Source organism: Triturus cristatus, chromosome 10 (genome assembly GCF_964204655.1).
Source record: "Triturus cristatus chromosome 10, aTriCri1.1, whole genome shotgun sequence".
Taxonomy (NCBI): domain Eukaryota; kingdom Metazoa; phylum Chordata; class Amphibia; order Caudata; family Salamandridae; genus Triturus; species Triturus cristatus.
Genome location: NC_140593.1, coordinates 1,048,317,822 through 1,048,339,846, shown reverse-complemented (window position 1 = coordinate 1,048,339,846; position 22,025 = coordinate 1,048,317,822). Strand labels below are relative to the sequence as shown.

The 22,025-nt window shown below is 49.5% G+C and overlaps 1 protein-coding gene across 2 annotated transcripts in view; it reads right to left on the bottom strand.

The window, feature by feature from the left end:
* The window catches only part of LOC146796533 (actin, cytoplasmic 1-like), a 52,759-nt gene extending 40,038 nt beyond the window's left edge, over positions 1–12,721 (bottom strand). For both annotated transcript variants that reach the window (XR_014969632.1, XM_085629154.1), the window contains exon 1: positions 12,584–12,721. The gene's annotated coding sequence lies outside the window, so the exon portion shown is untranslated. The remainder of the gene's footprint in view (positions 1–12,583) is intronic.
* Between the last annotated feature and the right edge of the window lie 9,304 nt (positions 12,722–22,025).

The following is a 22,025-nucleotide window of genomic DNA, read 5'->3' as shown; positions in this document are numbered from 1 at the left end:
GCGGCTCCGCTGTCATAATTATGCGGCGCACACCGCCAGAACACACGCCAGGGCGGATAGGGCGGGCCGACTGCTGGCCTGGATCATCCGGCAGGAGGATCGCAGGACCCCGATCGGAGCAATCCGTGGGGAGGATGGAGTGTTGGTACACACGCAGCGGGAAATACACCGGGCCTTCGTAGGCCATTACAAACGTTTGTACGCGGCTCAAGGGACGGGCCCCCGGCACCTTCTCGGGGAGTTTTTAGCTTCCATACGCCTACCCGTGGCTACCAGGGAGCATAACGTGGCACTCAGTGGCCCCCTTTCCCTAGAGGAAATCGGGGAGGCAATCCAATCGTTAGCGACGGGCAAAACTCCGGGACCGGACGGATTGCCCGCTGAGTACTATAAGGCATACCGCGAGACCCTGGTGCCGCTGCTGCGCGACCTTTACAGCAAATCGCTGGAAGAAGGGTCGCTCCCACCCTCCATGCGGGAGGCGTTCTTAGTCTCCATACCTAAGCCGGACCGCGATCCCACAGCCCTGGGCTCCTACCGCCCCCTGGCGATGCTTAACGTCGACTACAAGATACTGGCGAAGGCCCTGGCGGAGAGGTTAGCGCCGGTGGTCCCGCACCTAGTGCACCCTGACCAGAACGGGTTTGTCCCAGCGAGGTCCACGTCGCTCAATCTCAGACGATACTTTCGGGTGGCCGGTGAGGCAGTGCACAGATGGCCCAGAGCGGGGTGCCTCCTCCTCGACTTGGAGAAGGCGTTTGACTGCCTGGAGTGGGGATACCTGTCCACGGTGCTGTTGCAGTACGGACTGGATGGGGACTTCCTCCGGATGGTTGATCTACTCTATAGGAACCCCACGGTCCGTGTTTGGTTGGGCCCTCATGTCTCGGAGGCGGTGCCGGTGGGCCGGGGCACCAGACAGGGATGTCCCTTGTCCCCACTGCTGTTCGCCCTGGCGATGGAGCCCCTAGCGGAGGCTCTGCGGACGACCCTGGGCGATGGGATACCACTGGGAGACGCGGGTCACCAGGTTTCGCTTTATGCGGACGATCTGCTGGTGTACGTCAGAGACGTAGGTAGTATGCCGGAGCGCCTGGCCCCGCTACTACGGTCATTCGCCACTATTTCAGGGCTTCGCGTAAACGCGGGTAAATCTTGCCTATATGCTTTCAACGAGGAGACTGCGGACCCGGGTTACAGCCTGAATGGCACGCCGGTGCAGTGGAGGGGGCGGTACCTTCCGTTACCTGGGGATACACATTTATCGATGCCCAGTTGACTTGTTTGATGGCAACCTGGGGAGGGCGGTCACGGCACTTGGGTCACAGGTGGCCTTCTGGAATACGCTTCCGCTAACCACCACGGGCAGGGTGGCGCTCGCCAAAATGGTCATGCTCCCGCGTCTACTATACTACTTTGTCAACCTGCCACTGTACGTTCCGCCCGCCTTCTTTGGCAGGCTCAACCGGATGCTGCGGGACTTTGTCTGGGGTAACGCCAGGCACAGGTTGGCGCTAGCAAAGCTTTTCCTTCCGACGGACAGGGGTGGGCTGGCGGCGCCCTGCTTTGAGCATTACTACCTGGCGGCGCAGCTGCAATGGATTGCCCGCTGGTTAGCCGACAGGGGCAGGGATGACACGGCCACGGGGGCTGCCCCCTACTCATTAGAGCGCGTGACCAGGCTTTTCCACCCTCTGGCAGCGGTGGCGGGGCCGATGCCGCTCCTCCTGGCAGTGGCGCACAGGTGCTTTAAGAGGGCCTTGTACCTCACGCGTGCGGTGGTGCCATACGCGCCAGCGATACCCTTAGAGGGTTCTCCTGGGGGTGGGGGGGTGCTCGCGGCCCCCGTGCTGACAGACTGGTGGGCGGCAGACGTGCACACGCTGGGCGACCTATACAGGGATGGTGAGCTGATCCCGTACGAGACCTTGGTGTCGGAGGACGGGCTCCCACCTGGTGGATTCCTCTTGCACCGCTCACTACTGGCGAGCCTGACCGCCAAATGGGGGAACATGGCCGCGGAGCCTGCCCAACACCTGACCATGCAATATCTGCATGTCATGGGACGGGGCGGGCACTTGGTCCGCTGGTTTGCCGCCTCGCTACGAGAGCACACGGCGGTTGATCTGGGCCCACTTCGTGGCAAGTGGGAGCTGGACCTGGGACGGCCGCTGACGGACAGGGAGTGGGAGAGGGTGCTCAGGAGCCCAGTGCGTATCCCCCGCAATCTGCGGTTTCGCCAAATTCAGCTGTTCATAGTCCACAGGGCCTACCTCACACCTGAGCTGATTAACAGGTACTTTCACCGCGTGGATGCGTTTTGCCCCCGGTGCCGCGAGCTGGGGGCGGGGTTGCTACACATGCTGTGGAGCTGCCCTGTGCTGCACGACTATTGGAGGGCGGTTAGTGAGCAGCTGCAAGGGAGTGTGGGGCGCAGCGTTCCCTTTGACTGGCCCGAACATATCTTACACCAATTCACCAGATCGCCAAAAGACAAGGTCGTGTCCAGATTTCTGGACCTGGGGCTCGTGGTGGCGAAGCGCCTCATCACCAGGAGATGGAAGGCGCCTGACCCGCCGCACGCGAGGGCCTGGAGTTCATCGTTTCAGGCATGGGCCAGAGCGGAGGGGACGGCCATCCGCAGGGAGGACACACTGGGGCTGCGGAGGGAGCCCATGGCGGACCGCTGGGAACAGTTGCTTGCCGAGTTCCGGCGCTCGATGGGGGAGGGCACCACAAGCGGCAGGGACGAGGCCAGGCAGGACGGCAATGGAGCAAGCGGCGACGTAGTGTAGGCAGCCTCGCTGGCGAACCAGTGGGGGCCCCCATTGTCACGGGTCCACTGGTGAGGCGGTAGGGAGCGATTGGGGATACCTGCGCCTATTGGAGTTTGGAGGGGTGCCCCTGGGGGTGTGGGGGAGGGGGGGTCGGGGGAGGACTGGGGGGTGAGAGCACACCAAACACGTTAATACACACGCTGCCTTTGTTATGGGTTCCTTCCTTTGTATTGCATGTCACTTTCTTGATTATATCGACGCCTCAGTTGTATTGGCGAGTCTAGTTTTTCTGTACGGCTCCATTGCTGGTGGGGGGTGGGGCTGGCCCCTTCTAACGAGATGACATCTGAACTCCTAAGGGTGAAGGGACTGGGCCTCGGGGGGGCGGGGGTGGGCGCGCCAGCAAACACCTGACTGTTCCCCCCCCCTCCCCCCGACAGTTGGCATGATTCACCAGTATGTATAGATTTCTGACTTGATGTCTATGTAATGTGATGCCGTATGATATGCTTATGTATTATGATCTAAAAACTTAATAAAACAGATTTGACAAAAAAAATGAGGTCTCCTAAACAGCTAAAGCTGTCAGTAACTACACCTAAAAAGCAGAGTTTAATAGCAAAAGTTAAAAAACAGAGAATAATATGTAGAAGAGTGGCCCCAACCTGTGGTCTGGGGACCCCTGGGTGTCCGCAAAGCCTCCTCAGGGGGTCTGCGCCTACTTAGAAAATTAAATTATATTAATAGATTAATAAAGTGTATATAAATAAAGAAGCCACAAGTACAATTAAAACATTTAGGGGCTTACTTACAAGCCTCTTGCACCACCGGTACGCCACTTTTTCTCATGTTAAAAGTGACGCCCCTTAAAACGTACTGCTACTGTAAATGTGAAGGAATTAGAAATTGGAGGGTAAAAATGTAATTAGTATCCTCAGATTGATTTGTGGGAGCAGTGCAGGTGCACCAAACAGAATATAGTATGGATGAGGGGCCTCAATTGAATTTAGAAAAGTTCCAAGCTTTCCATTAAAATTAAAATTATGATTTTATTTACATGTGTTTGAGAATTAAATAGAATGTGTCATCATTTGTGTATTTGTTTGATGAATGCATTTTTTCTGCATTTTTTGTGTTTTGTTTTGCGGTTCAAATCATCGTCAATGTCTAGGCCGTGGTCCCCGGCTTCCAGTAATGACTCAGCGGGTGGGGGGTGGGGGGGGGCGCAGGATTCCACTAATGATTCAGTGGGGGTCCCCAGATTTCACCAATGATTCAGTGGGGGTCCCCTGGTTTCTGTAATGATTAAGTGGGGGTTCACAGAAGTTAAAAGGTTGAGACCACTTATGTAGAACACAAAATTCCTACTGCTTTCTGCATTATCTGAAAGGCCATCGCAATTCCTTAATAAACTGTTACATTTCGCTTTGCACCTTGTTTCATTCATAGGGGTAGTTTTTGAGCTTCTGAATGGTGTGTTTACTTGCATTTTCCCAGGCACCTTTGGGATGGGTGGAGCTGGGCTGGCTTGAAGGGTGTGGCTTTTCCTGTGTTCCTCGGACGTCACTTCCCTGTTTGTCATGCGCGGCTATGCTGGCCACGTCTGTATGCACCTTTACCTTTGAACCTGTTTACAAGGAGTCTCACTGGGCAATCAGACGCTGCTTCCATAAAAGGCAATGTCAGAGCGGCTGCAGAGATAGTACAGCCTAGGCGATTTAATCGAAACTCGTTTTGCCGACACTCGAAGGGTACTGAGTTTATACTGTCACTGTGTCACAGGCTAAATTAGAGCGCAGTCTGGTCGTAAAGTTGGCACAAAAACTGCCTGGCGAGGATTAGGTTTGCACGGGATTTCTGCTGAGTTTCTGGTCGGGTTTGCACATACAATAAGGAAGTGATTTATTTCCATGTAAAGCACTAGGCATAAGGCACGCACGACTCGTACGAGGCAGAGGTTAAAATACTGGACTGTGTTACAGGCGCGCAACGCCCATTGGGCTCAAAGGGCTTCAGCGCAGCCCCCCCCCCCCCCCCCCATGTGTCAGCCCAGCTGAGACATCTTCCCGGGCACACACGCAGCCGCACCCGAGTACTTCACAGGTCTTAAAAAGACCATTGACTTGCTAACGAGGCTTTGTTGTGTTTTCACCCCTTCTTGGAGCCCCTGCATCTCCACTCTGCATATTGCTGGAAGAATCAGCCCTCCCCCCCCCCCCTCCCACCCCCCGGCATTTTTAGTAGCCCCCCTCCCCCCCCTTCGAAATTTGGCTCTAGTTGCGCCTCTGCTGTGTTATGACCACATTTTCCGGTATTTTGCACTCATGGAGGGTCGAAGTCAAAACTGGACTAAATTTAACGAGAGCTATACTCTCCTGGGATCCTTTAGACTCACACGGCAAAACGTCTGCAAAAACATTTCCAACAAGTATCGTGTGTTGTGTACCCGATTATTTACTTGTGCTTATAAAGGGAGGTATAATGTGTGCATTTTCCACGTAGAGTTTTTCAGATTGTCTCGACCCTAGACACTGATAACACTCGTTAGTTATTACCCAGGGCAATGGTACAGATTTTATCCTCCTCGAAAGACGAGCCTCCAAGGCCTCAGGGTTTCAACCTGGGGCGTTCAGGTTGCACACGCATCTCGAAAAGGATGCATTAACCCACCAGACTATTACACTAGTCCAGATTTTTGACGTGATGTTCAGTGCTTTGCGTGAGCAGGCTTTACTAGTGAGGCCCTACTGGTCACCCATTTGCACAGCTGTAGACATGTATCCTGAGATGGATTCATTCCTAGAAAATTGATTCTGCTTTAATGAGCTGTGCTTAGAGTCCAAAAGGCTCATTCATCTGTTTTGAGTGCTGTATTGATAAAGTGTGAGCATCAAGCCTAGTTTTTTCACTTTTTCTTGAAGCTACCACTTAACCAACTATCATTTCCTTTCCGTAAAACATTCCTTTCTCTTATTCATTCTCAATCATTTATCTTTCCACACAGCCTACACCCCTCACCCCCACAAAAAAACTAAACATCTTCCCTTGAGTTTTCTTTCTAATGTTTTGACGCCCCTATAAAAAATGGTATCATTTGATAGTTGGCATTTGGCAAGGTGCCGCCTCTGCCGAGCCTCACTTTAGAACTTCTGTCTTGCCCCTTCCGCTTTATGGAATAATGTAGTACAGGAAATTGTCAGAAGTGGATCTCTGGAGAAGCCCCGCCCTTCCGGTGGTTGCTGTAAGGTGCTGGTACTTTTGTCTCAGCTGCTCCTGCTAAGTTACTCATGGGTCTAACAATCCTTAAAAACAAAGACAAGGAAATGCATGGGGTCTAAGGCGATGCCTGAGAGACCGGTCGACCAATGTCTGTTCAAGAAAGTCAGATCAGTACTATATATTCAGGATAACTGCTTGTTAGGTAAATTATTGCCATATAGATGAATCGAAAGAAATGTGGCCCTTGTGAGAATCTAGCGGCCATCACCACCCCCTTTTGTACTGCATTGTTCGCCATAAGTTGGCAGGGTATGCTCAGACGTGAGTCCCTTGCTCACTTTGCCACTGGATTCAAGCAAGCCTGGCTGAAGACGGCTGAAATGCCAGAAACCGGTCCTAGGAAGCTTGTTTCTGGTCCAGGGAAGGCATGGCTTGGCAGTTCGGGCTGGACTGTTCCCATGAGGCACAGGGTCAGACTGATTTGCACATGGCCATGTCTGGACTGGGGTGGCAGAGTGGGCTAAAGAATGGTGATGGATCAAACCCAGATCTGTTGACTGGGTGTGAGTGTTTGATTGGTTCTGATGCTCCGTCCATCACCACCCCCTTTTGTACTGCATTGTTCGCCATAAGTTGGCAGGGTATGCTCAGACGTGAGTCCCTTGTTCACTTTACCACTGGATTCAAGCAAGCCTGGCAGAAGACGGCTGAAATGCCAGAAACCGGTTCTTGGAAGCTTGTTTCTGGTCCAGGGATGGCATGGCTTGGCAGTTCGGGCTGGACTGTTCCCATGAGGCACAGGGTCAGACTGATTTGCACATGGCCATGTCTGAACTGGGGTGGCAGAGTGGGCTAAAGAATGGTGATGGATCAAACCCAGATCTGTTGACTGGGTGTGAGTGTTTGATTGGTTCTGATGCTCCGTCCATCACCACCCCCTTTTGTACTGCATTGTTCGCCATAAGTTGGCAGGGTATGCTCAGACGTGAGTCCCTTGCTCACTTTGCCACTGGATTCAAGCAAGCCTGGCTGAAGACGGCTGAAATGCCAGACACCGGTCCTAGGAAGCTTGTTTCTGGTCCAGGGAAGGCATGGCTTGGCAGTTCGGGCTGGACTGTTCCCATGAGGCACAGGGCCAGACTGATTTGCACATGGCCATGTCTGAACTGGGGTGGCAGAGTGGGCTAAAGATTGGTGATGGATCAAACCCAGATCTGTTGACTGGGTGTGAGTGTTTGATTGGTTCTGATGCTCCGTCCATCACCACCCCCTTTTGTACTGCATTGTTCGCCATAAGTTGGCAGGGTATGCTCAGACGTGAGTCCCTTGCTCACTTTGCCACTGGATTCAAGCAAGCCTGGCTGAAGACGGCTGAAATGCCAGAAACCGGTCCTAGGAAGCTTGTTTCTGGTCCAGGGAAGGCATGGCTTGGCAGTTCGGGCTGGACTGTTCCCATGAGGCACAGGGTCAGACTGATTTGCACATGGCCATGTCTGAACTGGGGTGGCAGAGTGGGCTAAAGAATGGTGATGGATCAAACCCAGATCTGTTGACTGGGTGTGAGTGTTTGATTGGTTCTGATGCTCCGTCCATCACCACCCCCTTTTGTACTGCATTGTTCGCCATAAGTTGGCAGGGTATGCTCAGACGTGAGTCCCTTGCTCACTTTGCCACTGGATTCAAGCAAGCCTGGCTGAAGACGGCTGAAATGCCAGAAACCGGTCCTAGGAAGCTTGTTTCTGGTCCAGGGAAGGCATGGCTTGGCAGTTCGGGCTGGACTGTTCCCATAAGGCACAGGGTCAGACTGATTTGCACATGGCCATGTCTGAACTGGGGTGGCAGAGTGGGCTAAAGAATGGTGATGGATCAAACCCAGATCTGTTGACTGGGTGTGAGTGTTTGATTGGTTCTGATGCTCCGTCCATCACCACCCCCTTTTGTACTGCATTGTTCGCCATAAGTTGGCAGGGTATGCTCAGACGTGAGTCCCTTGCTCACTTTGCCACTGGATTCAAGCAAGCCTGGCTGAAGACGGCTGAAATGCCAGAAACCGGTCCTAGGAAGCTTGTTTCTGGTCCAGGGAAGGCATGGCTTGGCAGTTCGGGCTGGACTGTTCCCATGAGGCACAGGGTCAGACTGATTTGCACATGGCCATGTCTGAACTGGGGTGGCAGAGTGGGCTAAAGAATGGTGATGGATCAAACCCAGATCTGTTGACTGGGTGTGAGTGTTTGATTGGTTCTGATGCTCCGTCCATCACCACCCCCTTTTGTACTGCATTGTTCGCCATAAGTTGGCAGGGTATGCTCAGACGTGAGTACCTTGCTCACTTTGCCACTGGATTCAAGCAAGCCTGGCTGAAGACAGCTGAAATGCCAGAAACCGGTCCTAGGAAGCTTGTTTCTGGTCCAGGGAAGGCATGGCTTGGCAGTTCGGGCTGGACTGTTCCCATGAGGCACAGGGTCAGACTGATTTGCACATGGCCATGTCTGAACTGGGGTGGCAGAGTGGGCTAAAGAATGGTGATGGATCAAACCCAGATCTGTTGACTGGGTGTGAGTGTTTGATTGGTTCTGATGCTCCGTCCATCACCACCCCCTTTTGTACTGCCTTGTGAGAATCTGGCACAGATCCCACCCATATAGACAAATGATGGACACAGTTGAGTCTCAGGGGGTTGACGCGGTTAGATTTTTTAGCACTGTCTGAACAGCACGGCAGTCTCCGAGATGTATTGTTACCAATTAATTCCAGTTTTACATAGAGGGAGCTTTGACACCACCCAGCGGAGAATTTCACTCCCACCTCTTGCTATTGGCTGTTTGATGTATCAATCTGCCTCCTAAAGAGTGTTTGCATTGAAATGTATGAGGAACTGTTTTGCAACTCAAAAGGACACTAGGATATCACACATTAAATTATTTATCTCAGATGCACATACCTAAAGCAGTGATTTTTTAAAACTTTTTTTCACTGGTGGAGGCTTTTCAAAATGTTTTGATCAGGGCTGAAAATGCAAGACAGACTTATTGGCTTTAGCAGTGCTTGTTTCACGTGAGATTTTTCCTTCCACTACTATGTTGTCATGTGGTTCCTCCACTTTTCTAGTGTAAATTTGATTCTCTTAACGGCAAACCTCTGCATCCCACTGACTTCTGTTAATTTACCTGGAAACATAGAGAATACTCAAGAGATAGCTGCACGGCCGCCTTAGGGTGGCACAGAAACCACGCACATGTTAGTTTCCATTCAGACGGCAATCGATTGTGAGCTTTCTGGTCTTCACCCCAAAAACAGGTTTGTGTGATCCACTGCAAATTTGAGGATACACTCCACTGGTGAAACTTCTGAGGATCCACCAGGACTGGGGGCCCGATCCCACAAGAAATGGGACAACTACCGGATTAGACAAGTTAGATCCCTAATGGATCTGCTGCATAGACTTGTACCTGCCCTACAGGGCCATTCTCCGATAGTGGATATGCAGAGTGCTGTTGCCTTGACTGAGGCAAGCACTTAGCATTACAGTGATTTGGATCTACTGGTAAGTGCTAATTGTGCTGCAAGTGTTATGATTAAGAACAATACTCTGCAATTCAGCACTTACGCAGAAATCCTCTCTCCGTGAGCAAGGCTATCGCTTGCCCCAGTTGCAATGTTTTCATTTAGTGAACAAACATTGGTGACTGCCTGAAAGAATCAGAGAGAGGAATCAAACAACAGAATCACTTCTCTTCCCCTCCTCTTTCAGAAACACTTCAACTGCAATTCTAAATTTGTGCCGGTGTTTGCAGGTGATGAGTACTGGCCCTCATTTTTTGGGACCAGGATTTATTTTTCATAATTTGAAGTTGAGAAAGAGACAGAAAGACAGAAAAGGGAACAGGAGATAAAATTACAACAACAGAAAACAGCGATAAAAAAGAACCTGCCCAAGTGAGATAAAGATTCAGGAAATGTAGGTAACAAAAGAAAGGGACATAATGTGGAATCAGGATTGGGCAGTAACGCCAAAGTCCTAAAAAGTTTTGGGCCCTGTGCTTCTTTCTGTATTGTATTATCACTGTTACTTTACAATTATTTAGTATTATTATTGTTATTAATATAACGTTATTATTGTTACAATTATTTGTGTACTTATTATTATTTTGTACAAAATAAGCACTTTGGAAATTTGAAATATAGTGGACGAAACCTAATCTGATTACCAAGTATCACCTTGTATTCCCAGAATCATGACTGATAGTACATGAGTGAATATGAGAACCTGAATCGCTTTATTGATCTGATAGGCACAGGTGGACTTGAACTATGAACCCTGTGCAGAGTGAATGAGTTATGGACTGGTGCTGTGAGCGAGGTCTTTTCCAGGCACAACACCAGGAGGTTTTGAACAGGCAGGGACGTGAGCAGTCTTTGCATCCAGGTTATTTCCTAATATGAATATTTACCTGGAGGCTGCTTGAAAATGTATGGATTGAATATGCCCAGTGATATATTGACCTCTCACCACTACATAGTGTTCCTTGGGCTGAGGACATCCAGCAAAGTTCTTGTAGGAAACTTAATGCCAAAGGAGCGCATTCTGTGTTTTGTATCCTTCTTCAGGCCGGTCCTGATGGCCAAGCGAGCCTCAGACAGCAGAAGGAAGAGTAGAGATTTAAAGAACCCTGTTTATTCCAACAAAAGTCTTACTTTGGATAAGGTATGAAACCTTGCAAAGAAACAGAATTGCAGCTCGCGGCTCACAAAAAGGCTTGGGAAGAGATCTCTCCTCCTCTGCCTTGAATGGAAATGAGGAAGGTAGATTTTGAGTCCTGTAAACAGGGGCAGTCTCAGGGTCGCCTTCTGAGGACCACACCTAGGGCCTGATCATTTCACTCATTCATGTAACAATGAACCAACAAACACCACCAGGCTACGCTGTTGTGTTAAACATGTATTGGCCAATATACATCAAACACCTATGGTTCTGATTTAGATCTTGGTGGACAATTTACTCTGTCACAACTGTGACAGAAATCCAGTCCGCCGTAACAGAAATCCCATTATATATATATATATATATATATATATATATATATATATATATATATATATATATATATATATATATATATATATATATATATATATATATATATATATATGCGTGTGTGTGTGTTTTATCGCTCTCAGCTGTAGACAGCATAAACAGCCACTAGTATAATTCTTCCTAGCACTGGCTAAACAAGGACTACTGTACTTCAACAGATAGACAGTAATGTGTCCTTTCCAAGCTTTGCACAGAAAATGTGAAGTGTTTGCACTGAGAATGCAGCGCACTGGATTCCAAAACAGCACAAGTACATTCACAACCTTTAACAGATGCTTTCCTCATTTTGGACAAATAGTTGGATCCAAAGTTTTTAATTTGATCCTTTGGCCACTTTAGTAAAATAAAAAAAGGGATAGCACAAGCAAAGTGACTTTGTTCGCTCATGCAGAGCAAACAGAATATATTGGGCAGAGCACAATGAACTGCCCCAGGAGCACCTAGAAGACGGGCCTGCAGTACTGTAGTTGAGCTGGATTAATTACTGCAGTTTTAGTTCTGGTGCATCCTGTTCTGTGCACACTCATTCAGGACGTCTCAGCATCCTCATCTCTCAGTATCCCTCTAAGTAGACTCTTGAGGCTTGAAGACTAGTTCAGAGGCAACAAACCAAACAAGCTCTGGAACCCGTGCCTTCTATCTCCATTTGCAAGCTGAAGAGCCATACAGCTGTTGTACCCACCTCTGCGGGATGGGCGGCTCTGCTTCAGATTGCTCTTAAGGGAGAATCCTTTTGATTTTAAGCCTCTTGTCCTCTGGAGCCAAATCAAGGAAGCAGGAGGCATTTTACTGCCTGAAGCAGTCCTGCTGCGCTCCTTCCTGATGCACCCCTGTCCCATGGGGCCAAGCTCTGCTGCCACCCAGGGTTGGAATGGGGCACAACACAAGCCTATGCAGGGAGGGTATATTTTCAGGGGCTCCCTCAACCCTTCAGGAGGGCCCCTATTTAGACCAAGATCATTGATTATCTGTGAGATATGGGAGACTCAAGGGCCCCTCCTTACATTCTGCAGGGGGTGCCATCACGTTGCCTTTATGCCACTGGGGATTGAGGGCGGTATCTGCCTGGCAGAGGCTGCCATCACGACAGCAAGTCAACGTGCTGGCCTCAGCTAATTGTCTGGGTTAAGGTACCGTGACAGCAGCAGCAGGAGGCTCTGCCCCACCTAATATACATTGCCCTTATATGATAGTGTTAAAAGGGGCAGATTTTGATGCCCTTTCATACATCAAGGAACAGTGAGAACTTCAGAAAGTTGCTATTCAGGCCACACTAGTCCTTCTGTTGCTTCCAAGGCGAGCTTCTGTCTGATAACGAATTCAGTTCATAGACAAATAGCTCTTCTTCGTGTAAACATATGCCCTTAATTTAAAACAATATCCTACACCACTTCTCCACCAGCTCCCGTCCTTCCCCAAAGGATGCTGAAGGCATCTGGTATAGACCATGTCCCAAGAAAGTCTAAACACTGCACAATGGAAGTATGCTTACCTTTGGGCTGGGTCGTTGTGATTTGACGACAGCTGCTGGCGCTGGGGTGACACTGCCCACTTCTGGTGATGGAGCTCAGAGTGACAGGCTGTCAGCTGGGGCTTCGGGAGTTATGAGACATCAGCTGGTTCCCCATTGGCTGGAATGAGTCTCAGTGAAGTCATAATGGAAAGAAACATGACAGTTTTACGAGCTGCCCATTTATGGCACGGCCTTTAGGCCCCCAGCTTATCTCCTTTATTGCTGCGGTATCCCTTGGCGAATAGACTATATTTACAGCATTGATGCTATCTGGGAAACTTTAACCCTGTGGGACAACCGCGCCGCGTGCTGGCACAAGGCCAGTCGTCACTTCTACTCCTTTACCTGTGAATGTGCTGTCCTGCCAACACCATTAATGTAGGAAAGTGCCTCTTTTGGACACGGTTAGCCCCCACTCTCTGCCTGAAAAATTGTGTCATTTCGAGTGGAAGTGCACAGGGTCCCTTCCAACCTGCTCCCCTGTGCCAGAAGCTCTTTCCCAAAAATACCTTTTGTTTCCCATTGGCACCCCTTCAGCACTCCTTGTAAGTCCCTAGTAAATGGTACCCCTGGTACCTAGGGACACATGAATTGTGCCACCTACGGTCCCCTCACCATGGCCATGCACCCTGCCATCGCAGACTGCGTGCCTCGGTGCAGATAAAACCGAAGAGTCGATATAGCACGCTTCCCTGTGTGCCATGTCCACAATCACTGCTTGTGAAATAGGTAAGACACCCCTCTGGCAGGCCTTATAGCCCTACGGTAGAGAGCACAATATCACCTGTGAGGACATATCTGCATGAGCGGATATGCCCCTGCAATAACCATGTTGATTCTTGGATATTGTAAGTGAACAGGGAAGGCTTGAAGAGTACATGGGCTGGACACTCATTTTTACGAGTTCTCCAGCTCTGTGACTGTACTATGGGACTTTTAGTACCGAACACCTCATCTTAATAAACCTTCACTGATTTCGGTGTCAAATGTATTAATAATTGCACACAGAGGACCCCTTTGAGGGATCCCCTGAAACCTACCAACCCTTAGTGTGGCCACCTACTGGTCCTAGCCAGCTTGTTACTACCAGACAGAGCAAAACCAAAGGGGATGATGGACCGAGTGTTGAACATTGCAAGCACTCACCCCCAGTCAACTGATCTGGGTTTAATCCATCATCCTTCTTTCGCTCACTCCGCCACCCCAGTTCAGACATGGCCATATGCAAATCAGTCTGACCCTGTGCCTCATGGGAACAGTCATGCCCGAACTGCCAAGCCATGTCTTCCCTGGACTGGAAACAAGCATCCTGGGACCGCTTTCTGGCTAATCAGCCGTCATAAGCCAGGCTAGCTTGAATCCAGTGGCGAAGTGAGCAAGGGACCCACATCTGGGCATACCCTGCCAACTTAGGGCAAAAAAAGCAAAACCAAAGGGGATGATGGACGGAGTGTTGAACATTGCAAGCAATCACCCCCAGTCAACTGATCTGGGTTTAATCCATCATCATTCTTTAGCTCACTCCGCCACCCCAGTTCAGACATGGCCATATGCAAATCAGTCTGACCCTGTGTCTCATGGGAACAGTCCAGCCCGAACTGCCAGCCATGTCTTCCCTGGACCGGAAACAAGCATCCTTGGACCGGTTTCGGGCTAATCAGCCACGCTAGCTTGAATCCAGTGGCAAAGTGAGCAAGGGACCCACGTCTGGGCATACCCTGCCAACTTAGGGCGAACAAAGCAAAACCGAAGGGGATGATGGACGGAGTGTTGAACATTGCAAGCACTCACGCCTAGTCAACTGATCTGGGTTTAATCCATCATCATTCTTTAGCTCACTTCGCCACCCCAGTTCAGACATGGCCATATGCAAATCAGTCTGACCCTGTGCCTCATGGGAACAGTCCAGCCCGAACTGCCAAGCCATATCTTCCCTGGACCGGAAACAAGCATCCTGGGACCGGTTTCTGGCTAATCAGCCGTCATCAGCCAGGCTAGCTTAAATCCAGGGGCAAAGTGAGCAAGGGACCCACGTCTGGGCATACCCTGCCAACTTAGGGCGAACAAAGAAAAACCAAAGGGGATGATGGACGGAGTGTTGAACATTGCATGCACTCACCCCAGTCAACTGATCTGGGTTTAATCCATCACCATTCTTTAGCTCACTCTGCCACCCCAGTTCAGACATGGGCATATGCAAATCAGTCTGACCCTGTGCCTCATGGGAACAGTCCAGCCCGAACTGCCAGCCATGTCTTCCCTGGACCGGAAACAAGCATCCTGGGACCGGATTCTGGCTAATCAGCCGTCATCAGCCAGGCTAGCTTAAATCCAGGGGCAAAGTGAGCAAGGGACCCACGTCTGGGCATACCCTGCCAACTTAGGGCGAACAAAGCAAAACCAAAGGGGATGATGGACGGAGTGTTGAACATTGCAAGCACTCACCCCCAGTCAACTGATCTGGGTTTAATCCATCATCATTTTTTAGCTCACTCCGCCACCCCAGTTCAGACATGTCCATATGCAAATCAGTCTGACCCTGTGCCTCATGGGAACAGTCCAGACCGACCTGCCAAGCCATGTCTTCCCTGGACCGGAAACAAGCATCCTGGGACCGATTTCTGGATAATCAGCCGTCATCAGCCAGGCTAGCTTAAATCCAGTGGCAAAGTGAGCAAGGGACCCACGTCTGGGCATACCCTGCCAACTTAGGGCGAACAAAGCAAAACCAAAAGGGATGATGAACGGAGTGTTGAACATTGCAAGCACTCACCCCCAGTTAACTGATCTGGGTTTAATCCATCTTCATTCTTTAGCTCACTCCGCCACCCCAGTTCACCAGACAGAGTTCTGACCTCAGGGGTTGAGGTCCCCTCTGCCAACTCCACCCCTCAGGTGCTGGAGGCAAGGTGAAGAACAGACATTCTTCAATTGTCACCATCTTGAAGATAGTGGGACGTTTCCAATAAGGGTTGGACTATGTCCGCCTCCCACAGTAGGTGGGCATAATAGAGGCTGTAGACACCACAAGTAAGAGGCCCATTAGCCACTACCTGTCACTCCCTTGTAAACACACCTACATTTAGTATTCAGGTGGCATCCACAGACCCTTAATTTAGACTCCATGGAAACAAGAAGAAGACGAATGAAGAAATGCTGTTGGACCGAGTACTGCAGACCTCGTTGTGGACTTTGGGCGGAACTCCTGCCTGCCACCATAGAACTCGACAAATGCCATCCACCAGCTCGTCTCATCACGGTGTGGCCTACACAATACTCCAGAGGGTCCCCACCACTTTGAAAATTGCGAAAGAACTCCCTTGGGATAGAGGTACTATCTCACTGCAGCCACAGCTCTCTAAAACAGCAAAATCCGGTGCAGTGTCTTCCAGCTCCCCAGCCCGACCGGCATCTCAGAGTGCCATCCAAACATACACCTGCTCTGGAGGGTCAGCTTGGCCCCTGCACCAAGTCTTGAGGACCTAGGATCCACCGGAGCTACTAGGCACCCACACCCTGTGCACCGGGCCGCTTGGTGCCGTAGGTCTCCAAAACAGCAAATTCCTGTGCATTGTTGTTCAGCTACCCAGACTGACTGATGCCTCTGAGTGTAATCCAAAGATACACTTGCTCTGGCGGGTCAACTTGGCCACTGAACCAAGTCTTGAGGCAGCAGGACCCACCGGAGCTGCCAGGCACCAAAATCCGGACCCCTTGCTGAAAAAAAACCCGACAAAGCAGAGCCCAGACAGACTCCAACTTTATAGCCAGCCAGCACCTGACGAGGGACTTGAGGAATTTAGCGACCCACCTTGGCAGTGGCCCAGCAGCTCCAGAATCGTCACTCCAAGTTGTCAGCTCCTGACTGCATGGTTCTTCTTTGTGCGCCGTTGCCAAGCCACACATCTCCTCTACAACCAGCCAGCCTGGCAGGGGCATCTTCAATCCAGCTGTGCTCCGACGGCCCTAGAGCCCTTGTGGTCCCTACTCTCTCTTTAGAACCTTCAGACTTGCCTGAAAGTCTCCCTTTACTTTGTTTTTGCAGGTAGCCCTGGTCTTCAAAGCGCTCCAGCTGCAGAGACCCACTTTGGCTTGTTTCCCGAGAAATCTGGGAAACTTCCGAGAACTTGGCCTCAGCACTTTGGTCTTTGGCCCGAGCCTCTCGATTTCCAAAAGGTTAACCACAGGAACCACTGTATTGCATTGCTTTTCTACTTGCCTTTTTCCTTCCATAGTAAATGTCCTGTGCGTAATTGTAATTAGTGCATTTTCTTGTAATTTATCGTATTGCAAAAAGTATTTACCTTGTACCAAAGTTCTTGGTCTAAATATTTATATACAAAGAAGAACTATTTTTCTAATTTGGTTTCGACTTCATTCTTTGAGTGTGTGTAAACATGTATGGCCTTGCTGTGTACAACAAATGCGCAGCACTCCTCTGATAAGCATAACTGCTCACCCACACTACCACAAAAAAGAGCGTCAGTATTTTCTACTATTGCCTCTGTGAACCAATAAGGGCGTCTTCGACCTCTTTGCATAGTGTACCTCATTGTGGTGCACTATATAAAGAGGTGGGTTTCCTATATTGGTGGTTCAGCGGTGGGGGTCTACGACTTACTGTACTTTGGAAGCCAGCGTCGTTACGATTTATTATTCTTTCCAGAAAGGTTCTGACTCACTAAAGCATCATGAGTACCAGAAGCAAAACTTCTGAAGAGCTGGTACAGGTGGCGGAGCTCGACCTCACACCTTACCTGTCTCCACCCATGAGACAGCTTAGAGGTCTGTGCAAAATGTATAGCCTTAAGACTGGATCAAACCCTTCCAAATTACAGCTCCGGAAGATTTTGGCAGAGTAAGATGAAGAACATCCAGAGTATGACACTGATCTTGCAAAAGATCAGAATATAGATAATGGGAGTGATGATATAAACCCCCAGGACAGAGGAACACTTCCAGATGAAGAGCTTGCTCTGGAAAGAGTAGCCCAGAGGGCAGCTATAGAAGCTCAACTCCTACCTATAGGAAAAGAGAAGAAATGAGTTGGGCCTAGGACCCATCTCTGGTGCCGCCACAATCATAACTAGAGAGAGAGAGGATTCTTATGACTCTATGATCCCCAAAGAGTTGTCCCAAAATACTTTGAGGGTGATAATATCAATTGGTTCGTTGCTTTTGAGAGGGCCTGCCTTAGCAGACAGGTCAACAGGAAGCTGTGGAGTGCTATCCTGTGGGAGATGCTCTCTGGAAAGTGCAGGGATAGACTCCTGACATTTAATGAGAAAGATGCTAAATCCTATGATCTCATGAAGAGTACCCTGATTGAGGCCTTTGAATTCACCACTGAAAAGTATAAAATCCGGTTCAGGGAGGCTTGAAAAACCGAGAGCGAAACCTGGGTAGAGTTTGTAAACTACTCGGCGAAATCACTCGGAGGTTGGTTAGCTGGTAATACTGCGCATGACTTTGAAGGGCTTTATAATTTGATAATGTAGGAGCATGTTTTAAGTAATTGTTGCTAACAGAAGTTACACCAATTCCTGGTAGACCTAGGTCCACTTTATCCTCAAGTGTTGGTGAAAAAAACGAACCACTGGGTCAAAACAAAGGTGACCAAAACTATCACTGGTGGGGTAGACCAAAAGAAAGAGCAAAAAAGACCCCCCCAAGGAAAGAGGGTAATCCTAAAAACCAAGCGTCTTCTCTGGGCCCCCAAAAACCTGTTCAGGAGGGTGGGTCCCGAGACTCTTCATAGCCAACCAGTGGGTAGCAGGGGAAGAAACGGGATCCCAAGAAGGTTTGGTGCCCTGACTGTCGAACCACAGGGTACAGAACTGGAGACTCTGGCTGTGTAAACAAGAAAAATGCCTTGAGTGCACCTGCAATAAATGCAGTTGTCAATCTTTAGGTAGGATCTCAGGAGTGCACTGGCCATATCAGGCAGCTCACTGAGGTGACTCTAATAGGGGATGTGTATAGAGCCACCTTAGCTGTCTGGCCCACTAATATTCAAAAGTACAGACAGCATCCTGTCACTATGGTGGCAGAGCAGCTGGTGTCCTCTGAACAGTATCTGCCTGGAAGGACCTATCCAGTCGCCAATGCTGACAACGTGAAAAAAATCCATCCCATGGCAATGGTGTCCTAAGACTGGGGAGGGGTTGCTGGCAAGATAGAGGTAGCAGTGTCTTCTTCAATCCCAGTCGATAGCTTGATTAGTAATGATTTCGAGTCCTCAGTCTGGGCTGAGGCAGAACTAAGAATCCATGCAGGAATGCCTGGAATTCCACACTGGGTATGCATAAAAATGAGAGCACAGAGCAGAGCCCAGAGGGAACAAGAGGTGCTGGAGTCTGGAAAAATGGCTGTAGGAAAGTAGGATCCTTCTGCATTGTTACCCCCACTTTTTGCCTGGAGCTAAGCTGTTTCTGACTAGTCTGACTGGGATCCTGCTAATCAGGACCCCAGTGTCTCTGCTTTCTCCCCTAAATTGTTATGTTCAGTACTTAGGTACCTCCCAGATTGGATACTGAGGTACCCTTCTCAGTCCCTAGTATATGGTGCTAAGGTACCCAGGCCATAGGAACCGCAGAGGTCCCCCATGGGCTGAAGCATGTACTATGCCACCCCTGGGAGACCATTCAAACAGTAACTACAGGCCTGCCATTGTAGCCTGTGTAAGCTGGTGCTAGCACAACTTACGAAAGATATAGGTTTCCTATATCTAGGTTCACTGCACTTTAAAACTATAAGTCACCCATATTGCAGGCCTTTGCCATCCTGAAGGAAGGGTGCTTGGTTCTAAGTGTGAGGTTGCCCCTGCATGAGCAGGCCAATCCTACAGCCTACGGAGTCCATTCTCCCGGGTTGTAAGTGAAGCAGCCATATACCACATAGAGGGGCACCACGTAATTACGCGATGACCATTTCGAAATTGGCTGCAATTAATCCTATCATGTTTGGTATCAAACATGTTGGAATCATACCCTCACACCGTAAACGGTGTGAGAGGTATGATTCCAAGCACTGTAAAGGCCCTCTGTTAGGCTCTCAGTGCTCCCGGTGCCAGTCTTCTAGACCCGGAGAGCACAGCTGCAGCTGACCAGAGACACGATTCTGCCCTCCTGCTGTTGAGCCAACCTCAAGCAGGGGAAGGCAGAATAATAGGTATCCTGTCACAGGGAGGTGTGACCACCTCCCAAACAGGATGTAGTGTATTGGTGCCGGGTGGGTACGCCGCCAGCGCCACTCAGTCTGCATGAGGGGCACATTTGGTGCCCTCCTTGCATTGTCCAGTTCAAACCAGCTCAGGGAGCCGTTGGGTCCCGCTCTGGTGCGAAACTGGACAAAGGCCATGGGAGTATCCCCCCCACTGTCCAATCCCTCCCCTGGGAGGGATCCTTGAATTGTCCCAACCCTTTCTTTATGGTACTTAAGGGCTTACCTGGGTGTAGGTCCCTAGATTCGTTGTGGGACACGATTCTAGTCAGACAGCATTTCAACTTCTACCGTCTGGGCACTCTGGACTTTGCTGGACTTCGTTTGGACTGGACTTCGTCTCCCTGCTCGTCTGCTGCATTGTCTGTGTCTGTGCACCATACAGGAACCTTCCAAGGCCTGTGGGCATCCAAGACACCTGAAGGAATCTCCCTTGCAGTGAAGGAGTCACCACTTACCTGCATCTGCAGGCACTGCAACTAAGCTGACCGGTCTGCTGATCCTGAGCTCCCACGGACCGCAAAAAGCTCAGCAACACAGGTGGTGGTTCTTCTTATCCCTCTAGACCTGTCCTGTCCTCTCACCAAGTTTGAGGCCAGTATCCCTTGTCGGAGCTGCAGGAATCGAACCTCTTTGCATCACATCGACTTGCTGCTGCAAAGGCTTCCCTGTGTGCCATGCCTACAATCACTCCATAGGTATACACCCCTCTGGCAGGCCTTATAGGCCTATGGGAGGGTGCACTATATCAGCTTGAGGACATATCTGCATGAGCAGATATGCCCCTGAAATATCCATGTCGGATCTTGGATATTGTAAGTGAACAGGGAAGCCATGAATAGTACATGGGCTGAAGACTCGTCATTACGAGTTCCCTTAGCTCTGTGATGGCTTCACTGTACTATGGGATGTTTGGTCCCAAACATCTCATCTTTATAAACCTGCACTGATTCCAATGTCAGATGTATTAATAATTGAACACAGAGGACCTCTTAAAGGGGTCCCTTAAACCTACCAGACCTTAGTGTGGTCACCAACTTCTCTAAGCCTGCCTGTGACTACCAGACAGAGTTCTGACCTTATGGGGTGACCACCAGCGTGTTCAGAGGTCAAGAACAAAACTTGCCTTGTGCGGAGGTGTTCACACCTTCCCCCTGTCAGGCTGAGCCATCTGTGGTGGGAAGCTTCAAATGCCTTGCAGCCTTTGAAATGAGACCCCAAGACTCTCCTGATAGTAGGAGTAGGCCCCTCTCCTGTCCTCACCCCCTTTTGGTAGGAAGACAGGCAGGAAAACTTAGAAAGATTAGGAGGTGTGCCCCCTCTACCAACTCTACCCCTCAGGTGCTGGAGGTGAGTTAAAGCACATTCTTCAGTGGCCACCACTTTGAAGATTGTGAGAATTCTACATTCAGGGCTAGAACTATGTCCCTCTCCCACAGCAGGTGGGCATAATAGAGGGTGTAGACACCACAGGTAGGGGGCCCATTGCCCACTACCTGTCACTCCCTTGTAAAAGCCCCTAAATGTATATTTAGGTGGCATCTCCATACCCTGAATTTAAATGCCAGGGACAGAAGAAGAAGACAAACGAAGAAACGCTGTTGCAAGTATGTAGTTAACCACCCGCTATATCAGTTTACGCGGGGGCGCTACCGAAGCAGATTCTATTGTTTTATGACCCTTCTTAAGTTTTATCTCGGGCTCACAGGTCAACGTAAGTCAGAAGAAGACTGGGTGACAGAGAGAAAGATAAATATTAAACTGGCAAAGAAAACATAAGGTAGAGACAAATGAAGTGAGACAGCATAAAGGAAAGAAAGTAAAATGCAAATAATGAACGAAGGAAGGTAAAATAAACATGCAGGAAAGAGAAGCAACAAAAGTACATGGAAACAATGAAAAAATGGAAGGAAAAGGCATAAAATGAAAAAATGAAGAGTGGAAAGAAGAAAAGCAAGGTACAACGAGATAAATAAGAAAAATGAAAGTCAAGAAAGTCAAGAAAGAAGGAAAGCAGTAAATGTATTGAAATAAAAAAGAGATGTGAGACAAAAGGATGGGCGACTGAAGGAAAGAAGAGATATAAATAATTAATTAATGGAAAGAATACAAAAACAAAAGATGCAAACAAGGTGTGAAGGAACAACATGAGCATGATAAGATTAAAGGGATATTGAGAAGGATGGAAAACTAGAAAAAA